Here is a 10,725-nt window from a genome sequence, read left to right as displayed (position 1 = left end):
GGGGGGACACAGAGAGAGGAATGACAGGTAGGATGGGTGGAGGACAGGAGAGAAGAGTGGTGGGAGAGGGATGGGTGGGTGGGAGTTGGAGAGAGAGGATGGGTGGGTGAAGGACAGAGAGGAGAGAGAGGATGGAGAGAGGAATGGATGGGTGAAGGACGGAGAGAGAGAGATGCAGGGCAAAGCGAGAGAGGATGGGTGGAGGACAAGAGCGGAGAGGGATGGGTGGAGGACGGAGAGAGAGAGATTGGCAGGGCAGGAGAGAGAGGGATGGGAGAGAGGAATGGATGGGTGAAGGACGGAGAGAGAGAGATGCAGGGCAAAGCGAGAGAGGGATGGGTGGAGGACAGAGCRGGAGAGGGATGGGTGGAGGACGGAGAGAGAGAGATGGAGGGCAAAGCGAGAGAGGGATGGGTAGAGGACAGAGCGAGAAAGGGATGAGAGAGGGATGGGTGAAGGACGGAGAGAGAGAGGGATATAATATAATATTATTCCCTCCCTTCTCTTATTTTCTCATCTGAGAGGGCTGGGGGTGTTACAGCAATGTGATGGGAACTAGGTGGAGTTGCTCCTTACTACTCAGTCACCTCAGGTCCACTGGAGGGGTGAGAAGGGTTAGGAAAAGGGAGGACAGAAGGGAGGAAACAGCCGTTTGGAATGTATTTATGAGAAACAGCCAGTGAACAGCAATGATTCATCCACTCTGATTAGGTCATTTATTCCAGTAATGAGACTGACGGGATGACTGATCAACCACCGAATGAATGACAACACTGGCTCTGACAACATCAACCACAGAATGAATGACAACACTGGCTCTGACAACATCAAATGGAAGTTGTTGTTTTCATCATTAGAGCGTCACTGGAAATATTTCATAGCTGGACGGCCCAGGTTCCACTAATGGGGTTCCACTGATGGGGTTTCACTCAATTAGATTTACCATAGCTGGACAGCCCAGGTTCCACTGATAGGGTTCCACTCAATTAGATTTACCATAGCTGGACAGCCCAGGTTCCACTGATGGGGTTCCACTGATGGGGTTTCACTCAAATAGATTTACTCCATACTGGGCTAGCCCAGGTTCCACGGTGATGGGGTTTCTACTCAGTTAGATTGACCATAGCTGGGCAGCCACGGTTCCACTGATTGGGGTTTCCACTCAAAATTAGATTTACCATAGCCTGAGACAGCTCCATGGGTTTCCACTGGATGGGGTTTCTCACTGGATGGGGTTTCCACCTCATAGTTAGATTTAGCCATATCGCTGGGCAGCCCAGGTTCACTGATGGGGTTCACGTTCAATTTTATCGATTTCACCTTCATTTACGCTGGTACAGCCAGGTTTCCACTTTGCATGGCCCGAGTTACTTCTTACGTGAGGTGCGGTTTCTACATCAGGATTTAAATTTTACCATAGCTTGGGCAAGGCCAGGTCCACGCCGTATGGGGTTCAGCTGCCATTAGCATGTGGTGTGTGATCAATTAGCTGGTCAGCCCGCAGTTGGCTGCACTGATTGGGGGCTTGCCCACTAGCATATTAGCATTTCAGATACACAACCTACGCTGGACAGCCAGGTTTCCACTGATGGGGTCCACTGAGTGTGGGTTCCAGCTCAATAGTATTTGACCAATAGTCCTGGGCCAGCCCAAGGTTTCCACCTGATTGCGGGTTTCACTCAATTAGATTTACCAATAGCTGGCAGCCAGGGCACGGATGGGGTCCACTGATGGGTTTTCACTCAATTGATTTGATCATAGCGGTGAGCGCCAGGTTCCAACTGAGTCGGGGTTCCACTGTGGTTTCCTAATTAGATTTGACCATGCTGGACGAGCCCAGGTTCCACTGATAGGGTTCCCACTCAATTAGATTTACCATAGCTGGACAGCCTCCAGGTTCCACTGATGGGTTCCATCAATTAGATTTTAGCCAAAATAGCTGGACAGACTCCAGGTCATTTTCCCACTGATGGCGTTCCACTCGATGGGGGTCACTCATTTAGATTTACCAATAGCTGAAATGCCGCAGGTTCCACTGTATGGGGTTCATCATTGTTACCAAATACTGGACAGCCCAAGGTCCACTGATGGGTTCCACTGATGGGGTTCATTCAGTTATTTACCATAAGCATGGACGCCCAGTCACTGATGGGGGTTTCCACTCGATATGTATACGATTCACTACCATCGAGAAGCTGAGCGACAGGCCCAGGTTTCCATAGCTGATGGGGTTCCACTCAATTAGATTTTACCAGCTGGACAGCCAGGTTCCACTGATGGGGTGACTCAATTAGATTTACCATAGCTCGGGCAGCCAGGTTCCACTGATGGTGGTTCCACTATATTAGATTTCCTAGCTGGACAGTCAGGTTTCAACTGATGGGGTTCCCTGAATGGGGTTTCCACTCAATTAGATTTTACATAGGCTGGACAGCCCAGGTTCACTGATGGGGTTCCACTGATGGGTTTCACCCAATTAGAGTTATCATCAAATCCTTCATGCTTTTATTTAATACATTACATTTCAGTCATGAAATGCAACGCAATGTGCTTTACAGGAAAAAAACAAATTAAAAACAACTTTAAATAAAAGCAGAAATATTTACTACACAGCAAAGATTAAAAATAAATAATGACACAAACAGAATGATTAAAGCCCCCTGAGGAAAAGAAAGCTAAAAATATGTTTTAGATCTCTCTTTTAATATGTCCACAGTTTCGGCCCCCGTCAGGACCTACTGGGTACATAACTTAAAAGCCTGACATGTATTGGGGTGCACAATTGTGGATTGATTTAAAAACCAATACAAGAATCTTAAAAATGAATTCTAAAACTCACAGGCAGCCAGTACAGAGACGTTATAACCGGTGTAATGTGTGTTCTCCGTCTGGTCTGGTCAGTACCACTGCAGCATACTGTATGTTTTCAGTACAGAGACGTTATAACCGGTGTAATGTGTGTTCTCCGTCTGGTCTTGGTCAGTACCACGCTGCAGCATGACTGTATGTTTTAACAGTACAGAGACAGTTATAACCGGTGTAGTGTGTGTCCTCCGTCTGGTCTTGGTCAGTACCCACGCTGCAGCATACTGTATGTTTTTCAGTTGACCAATAGCTTCTTAGTAGACCAGATAAGAGAGCATGACAGTAGTCCCAAGACTGCTTGTAATAAAGCATGAATGAGTCTCTCTGTATCAGTCCTGTTGTAATTAAAGCATGGAATGAGTCTCTCTGTATCAGTCTGCTTGTTAATAAAAGCATGGATGAGTCTCTCTGTATCAGTCTGATTGTAATAAAAGCATGGATGAGTCTCTCTGTATCAGTCTGAGAGAGAAACGACGCACCTTGGCAATGGTTTCTCAGGTGGTAAAAGCGATTATAGGGTCACATTCCTAATGTGTGATTCGAAATGTAGTTCAGAATCTAAATAACACCTAGGTTTTTTCCTGGTGTTTCATCTTTTGCCCGTGAATTAAAATGTCCGGCCAGATTCCTTCTGTGCTTTGGCTCCACATATAAGTACCACGGTTTTGCCACAACACTGTGACGATTTTCACAGTTGGACGTCATGGTTTTTATTGTAACTTGTAAATTGTGACAGCACTGTTTGCAACACTTTAGACACATAGTTGGAGTGAAGTTAAATAAGGCGATTTGACGTTTACCCCTTGAGAAACACCTCTGTCTTGTGCAATCTGTTCTCAAACGGTCATGACTTCATCGGAATAAAATGAGAGAGCGCGCGAGCGAAGAAAGGAAGGAGAGGAGGACGACAAACGGAAGACGGGAGGGAGAGACATAGGAGAGAGAGAACGAGAGTAGAGAGACACGAACCGCAAAGGGAGGGAGGGAGACAAAACGGTTTATGAGAAGAGATTGAACCATTACGAATAAGAGGAGAGGTGAAAAAGGCGAAAGATGCAGAGACAGCAGTGAGAGAGAGAACACGCAGAAGAGGAGGGGAGTGAAAGAGATGACAGTAGGAGAGAGAGACACGAAGAGGGAGGGAGGGAGACACAGAGAGGGAGGGAGGGAGACAAGGAGGGAAGGAGAGAGACAGAGGGATGGAGAGCGAATGAGAGAACGAGAGAGAAAGGGACTGGTACACTATTAGAGAGAAAGACGGTGGGAGAGAGAAGGAGAGAGAAAGAGAAAGACACAAAGGGACTGGTAAACTATAAAAGTTTGCTTTCTTTTTCTAACCCTAACTCCTTTCTCTGCGTGACGGAAAATGATTTGGAAATCCCAGAATCTCCTGGGAGGCAGGTCAGAGAAACCTGAACCCAAGTTTCCGTGAGAGCGATAGGGAGGAGGCATTGGGTTATGGTTAGACAGCTCTGTTTCACTCCTGGACTTTACTTGTTGAGTCTATCTCTTTATCTGTTGCTCTCCATCTATCTGTTGCTCTCTCTTTATCTGTTGCTCTCTCTTTATCTGTTGCTCTCTCTCTATCTGTTGCTCTCTCTTTATCTGTTGCTCTCTCTTTATCTGTTGCTCTCTCTCTCTCTGTTGCTCTCTCTCTATCTGTTGCTCTCTCTGTATCTGTTGCTCTCTCTTTATCTGTTGCTATCCACTATTAGAACTGAATGAGCTAGCCACAATGGGCTTCCTGATTGGATTCAGAGTTGCAGCTCTAATAGTAGAATTCCAGTCAATGTGCACAAGAGGACTATTTCCAAAGCCCCTATGCTTATGAGCACATGTAGCAAAACGATAGCTTGATATTCAACTATTAATAGGTGGATTCTTTCCAGGAGCTAACAGAGATATCAATGGAAATTAAATTAACAGGCACAGAATTACTATTTGCATATCGCTGTGATTTAATGGCAGTAAATACCTTTTGAGGAGCTTGATTTGATCAGTCATTGCTTTAGAGCTGCCATGTAGTGTTTGGATCCAGGCACCTAGATGATTATGGTGGATTCCATCCTCCTTATAGAGCTTTCTCTCCTTCATTAGGTGTCAAAGTTGTCGACAAAATGTACACCAATGGAGCTGCAGTAGTCACGTAGCCAGTTGTGAAGCTCTAGTAGCCTGCTAAAATGTTCACTACATYGACCCAGCGAGGGCACAGAGCCAGAAATTATGGAACGTTTTTTTTTGTGTCCAGCAGAGACCCAATCAGTTCTGTTTCATCCATTCCGAGCTACCATTCCAAATGGAGTTAAATCTCACATGGACTGCAACAGCCTCAACCTCTGTGTATTGACGTACAACGGCGGGGCTAGTAATATCCTGTTCTTGTGCCCTCGAGTAGATCATGTTTTTTTCTCCAGTAACCGAGACATTTGGTACCTTAGAGCTGCCTAAAACAACAGCCGGCGAGATGGGAGAGGAAATACGCCCATTCCTACACCTCGTATGAATCAGGATGACCCGTCGAGGACTGGCGAGAGGCGCCATCTCGCACAGCTGCAACCCTTTGGCACCCGGTTGAAGCATCCCAAAACCAATGAATCCTCATTCACCGTAGAAGCCACCGGAGAGGGAGACAGAACAGGGGACGAAGGCACAGGTACCTCCGGAGCCTCATTGACCGTAGAAGCCACCGGAGAGGGAGACAGWATGAACGCGCAGGTACCTCCGGAGCATCATTCACCGTAGAAGCCACCGGAGAGGGAGACCCAAGGGATGAAGTTGCTGGAAGCTCTGTTTCCAGGGCAGCGATGCTGTTTGAAGTCTGTATCAGGTCCGGGCTTCCCACCACTAAGGAGGCCCCTATTACCAAAGGCCGCTGCTTTTGACTTCGACGACGAATGAAGTACCTCCATGGCTGGTTGGCAGGGTCGAAAACAGGAACATCCACTAAGTGATCCAGAAGCATCCTACTAACTCCATATTTCAGGGAAGGGGGAGACCCTTTCAGGGAGGGATCCCTGCAGTGCACCGGCCAGTCGGCTGTGGAGAGACGACACAGTAGCGACACTCCCATCAGTCCAGAGAGGCGTCCAGCTACTGGAGTAGAAGAAAAAGGGAAGTAGATTGGCGTGGATTCCCCAGTCGCTTGTGTAGGTTCGGTACCTCTTTGCTAAGAGTAGCCACTTCGTCTCTGTTGTCCTCTGCAAATAAACAGTTGGCCCCTCAGAGGGGGGAAGGGCTGACTAGTCCTTTGGCATTAGAGTTTCTACTAGAGGTCGACCGATTATGATTTTTCAACGCCGATACCGATACCGATTATTGGAGGACAAAAAAAGCAGATACCGATGAATCGTTGATTTTTATTATTTTTAAAACTTTTTATATATATATATATATATATTCACTGCTCAAAAAATAAAGGGACACTTAAACAACACAATGTAACTCCAAGTCAATCACACTTCTGTGAAATCAAACTGTCCACTTAGGAAGCAACACTGATTGACAATAAATTTCACATGCTGTTGTGCAAATGGAATAGACAACAGGTTGAAATTATGATTAGCAAGACACCCCAATAAGGAGTGGTTCTGCAGGTGGTGACCACAGACCACTTCTCAGTTCCTATGCTTCCTGGCTGATGTTTTGGTCACTTTTGAATGCTGGCGGTGCTTTCACTCTAGTGGTAGCATGAGACAGAGTCTACAACCCACACAAGGTGAGTCTCTCAGGATGGCACATCAATGCGAGCTGTGGAAGAGGTTTGCTGTGTCGTCAGCGTAGTGTCCAGAGCATGGAGGCGCTACCAGGAGACAGGCCAGTACATCAGGAGACGTGGAGGAGGCCGTAGGAGGGTAACAACCCAGCAGCAGGACCGCTACCTCCGCCTTTGTGCAAGGAGGAGCACTGCCAGAGCCCTGCAAATGCTCCTCGCAGGCAATGTGCATGTGTCTGCTCAAACGGTCAGAAACAGACTCCATGAGGGTGGTATGAGGGCCCGACGTCCACAGGTGGGGGTTGTGCTTACAGCCCAACACCGTAGGACGTTTGGCATTTGCCAGAGAACACCAATTGGCAAATTCGCACTGGCGCCCTGTGCTCTTCACAGATGAAGCAGGTTCACACTGAGCACGTGACAGACGTGACAGAGTCTGGAGACGCCGTGGAGAACGTTCTGCTGCCTGCAACATCCTCCAGCATGACCGGTTTGGCGGTGGGTCAGTCATGGTGGGGGTGGCATTTTTTATTTTTAGCCTCATGTGTAGAGGTAGCCTGACTGCCATATATTGGTGAGATGATTAGCCCTTGGTGTGCATTGCTGTCTCGGTGCAATGCAAGACAATGCTAGACCTCATGTGGCTGGAGTGTGTCACAGTTCCTGCAAGAGGAAGGCATTGATGCTATGTGGCCCGCCCGTTCCCCAGACCTGAATCCAATTGAGCACATCTGGGACATCATGTCTCGCTCCATCCACCAACGCCACGTTGCACCACGAATGGCTAGGAGTTGGGGATGCTTAGTCCAGGTCTGGGGAGAGATCCCTCAGGAGACATCCGCCACCTCATCAGGAGCATGGCCCAGTCTGTTAGGAGGTCATACGAGTTGATGCGAGGCACTCTGTTCTGACTTGTTTTAAGGGCATTACATCAAAGTTGGATCAGGCTGTAGTGTGGTTTTGCCTACTTTAATGAGTTGATCGTGCAAACCCGAGAGTGTTGTGTGTTGTATTTATATTTTTTGTGATTTTGTTTCTTCAACAGTTAACTTGGGAGAAAATTTTGTGTGTACAACTATCAGTGAGTGTGGTAGTGTTAATGGGTGATCAATGTGTGGCATGAACACTTTTATTTTAACTTAATATAAACATAAATACACACACACTCTGAAAGTGACAATGATACTGAAGAGTCTGCTTAGGAGACAAATACTCTCACTGTTTGAATAAAAATTGGTTTAAGTTACCTATTGAATGTGTGAAAACAAAAACTTTAATTTCTATATGCAGGAATCCTATTTTTAATGGGCATGGTAAGAATTGACACCAAAGTTCGATTCATAATTCCCATGACACTTTCTAGCATCCTATTCCATGGGTATTGTTTTGTTGGTGTGTGTGGTAGGCTTACACCACCTTGCCAATTTATAACTGTGTAGAATCCATAGGACAGGTAACTCTGATCAATTGCTAATATAGCGAAGATAATTTTTTTTGTAGAGTGGATTTCTGAAAATATGTTCAAGTTACTTTTAGTGTAGTGTTCGGGTATTCAAAACGTCGGGGGTGTTTAAGCCTGCGAAACACAGACCTTATTGAAGTAGATCCGTAGCATTCTCTATGGAAGCATGAACGGTAAATAACGAAGAACCCCTTCAATCAGCCGCAGTTATTACAGGAATTATAATGCGGACTATTTTTCTAAACCATATACCTTTGACTAATCACGTTATTATCCCGTTCCGGTATTTTATCTAACGGGGTGGCTCCATGAGTCTAAATATTCCTGTTACATTGCCACAACCTTCAATGTTATGTCATAATTACGTAAAATTCTGTGTTTTTCGCAAAAGCCAGGCGGCCCAAACTGTTGCATATACCCTGACTCTGCGTGCAATGAACGCAAGAGAATGACACACATTTCACCTGGTAATATATTGACTGCTAATCTGGTTTCTTTTAGCTAAATATGCAGGTTTAAAAATATATACTTGTGTATTGATTTTCGAAAGGCATTGATGTTTATGATAAGTACACATTGGAGCAATGACAGTATTATTGATTTTATTTTATGATGAGTTTTTACCTTAGCTTATGCATTACGGTGTGCAGTGCAGGCTCCTCGTTGGAGTGCAATGTTGTGAGTGCTTGACTAGTGTAAGTTGAAGATTGAGTGCGTGCTGAGCTGAAGGTTAAAAATCTGTTCCTAGGCCATCATTGAATAAGAAATGTTTCTAACTTGCTTGCCGCGTTAAATAAAGATTAAATAAATGTTAACATTTTTAATAATAAATACATCGGGCAAATCGCGCCAAAAATGCATTCCGATGTTATGAACTGATCCCTGTAATGTGACCTAGTTCTAAGTAATGTTTATTTATTTATTGTAGAGCATAGTTTCACAGGAGAGAAGTTTGGTGCCTGTCGGCAGGTTAAATCGGAGAGATAGTGAGAAGTCCTGAGACTGTAGGTAGCGTAAAAACTGAAATGGCCGCGCTTACGAGCAGTTGAGTAATATGATCACATTTTTTGGTTCTGTAAGATTTTGCAGCCGTTTTTTAGCACTAACTGAAGTGTATGTTAGTGGCTTTAATGGGTGCGGAGCGTTTTAGAAGCTTGGAGATAGTTAATCAGTACAAATTTTATCCGTATTTCTGCATCATTTTTGGACAAAAAGTTCAGATTATTCACAATGTTTACGAACATAAAGCTCCTGCAGTCTGATCTCAAAAGAAGTCAGTCCGCGGATGTCCTTTACAGATTTTTTGAGACGACTGTACAACCATCACGATAATTGGTAGATCCAATAGAAGATTCTCCTTGTTCCTTGGGGACCTGAACTAGCATCTCCTGTTTTGGTCCGAGTTAAAGGTAGAACATGTTTCCGCTTCCACTTCGTTATGTCCGAAACAAAAGGTTTCCAAGGTTAAGGAGATTCTGGGGGCCTCACGATGTTACATTGAATGTAAAGCTATGTGTTTGCTAGGGTGAAGTTGTGTCGAATGACAATCAACAAGGATGAGAGATTCGATATTAGGCAATAGTTTTGTATTTCCGTTAAGGTTTGCTTTGAGATGCTTTTATTACTGCCACTTTTAGTGAGTGTGGGTAACATCCGGTAGGAGTCATTTATTGGTTCAGACATTTTTTATTTAGTTTATTTTTATACTTTTGTAATATGTGAAGGGCAATTAGAGACACGTTCTCATTTAAATTGCGACTGGCCAAGATAAAGCAAAGCAGTTTCGACACATACAAAACACTAGTTAACATGGGTAAAACAAACATATAGTCAATCAAGTACAGTGAAAAAAAATAGAGTCTATATACAATGTTGGCAAGTGAGGTGAGGATAAGGGAGGTGAAGGAGAAATATGAAAAAAATATAAATAAAAATTAAAAAAATAAAATATAAAGGCCATGGAGGTAGAGTGAATACAGACACCAACAGTAAATAAAACTAATAAAAACCTGGAATGGTTTGGTTTGCAGGCGGAAGAAAGTGCAAAGTAGAGACTAGAAATAATGGGTGCAAAGGAGAAATGAATTAATAAATACTACAGTAGGTAAATGGAGTAGTTGTTTTGGGGCGTAAATTGTAGAATGGGTTTTACAGTGTGCAGTAATCTATGAGCTGCTCGTGACAGCTGGGTGCTTAAAGGCTAGGAGGAATAGGTGTTTCCAATTTCAGAGATTTTTGTATGTTCTGTTCCAGTGCATATGGCACAGAGAACTGGAAGGGAGGCGTCCAAAGGAAGATTGGTTTTGGGGTTTTTATGAGTTACCTGCTGGGCGCGGTGACTGATTGCTGTTAGGTGGACCAGCGAGCCAGAGATAAGGGGGGCTTTACCTAGCGGGTCTTGTAGATGTGACAGTGGTTTTGTGCACGGGTCTGCGCGTGGCGCCAGGTTAAGGTGGTGTGGTATATTGGGCTTTGTGACAAAACGGATGGCACTGTGGATAGACTGATCCATTTTGAGTAGGGTTTTGGGAGGCTATTTGTTAATGACATCACCGAAGTCGGAGGTTGGTAGGATGGTAGTTTACCAGGTATGTTTGGCGCATGAGTAAAGGATGCTGTGTTGCGGAATAGGGACGCCAATTCTAAGATTTGACTTTTGGATTTGGAGATGTTTTACATAGGAGGG

The 10,725-nt window shown here is 44.8% G+C and overlaps 1 protein-coding gene across 1 annotated transcript in view; it reads left to right on the top strand.

Annotated features, from left to right (window-relative positions):
• Positions 1-10,725, top strand: part of LOC112076036 (EMILIN-2) — a gene marked incomplete at its 3' end in the record, with an annotated part of 25,165 nt that overhangs the window by 6,077 nt on the left and 8,363 nt on the right. The gene's annotated exons all lie outside the window — the stretch shown is intronic.

Source organism: Salvelinus sp. IW2-2015, unplaced genomic scaffold, assembly GCF_002910315.2.
Source record: "Salvelinus sp. IW2-2015 unplaced genomic scaffold, ASM291031v2 Un_scaffold3527, whole genome shotgun sequence".
Lineage (NCBI taxonomy): Eukaryota > Metazoa > Chordata > Actinopteri > Salmoniformes > Salmonidae > Salvelinus > Salvelinus sp. IW2-2015.
This window is presented reverse-complemented; position numbering and strand designations above follow the sequence as displayed.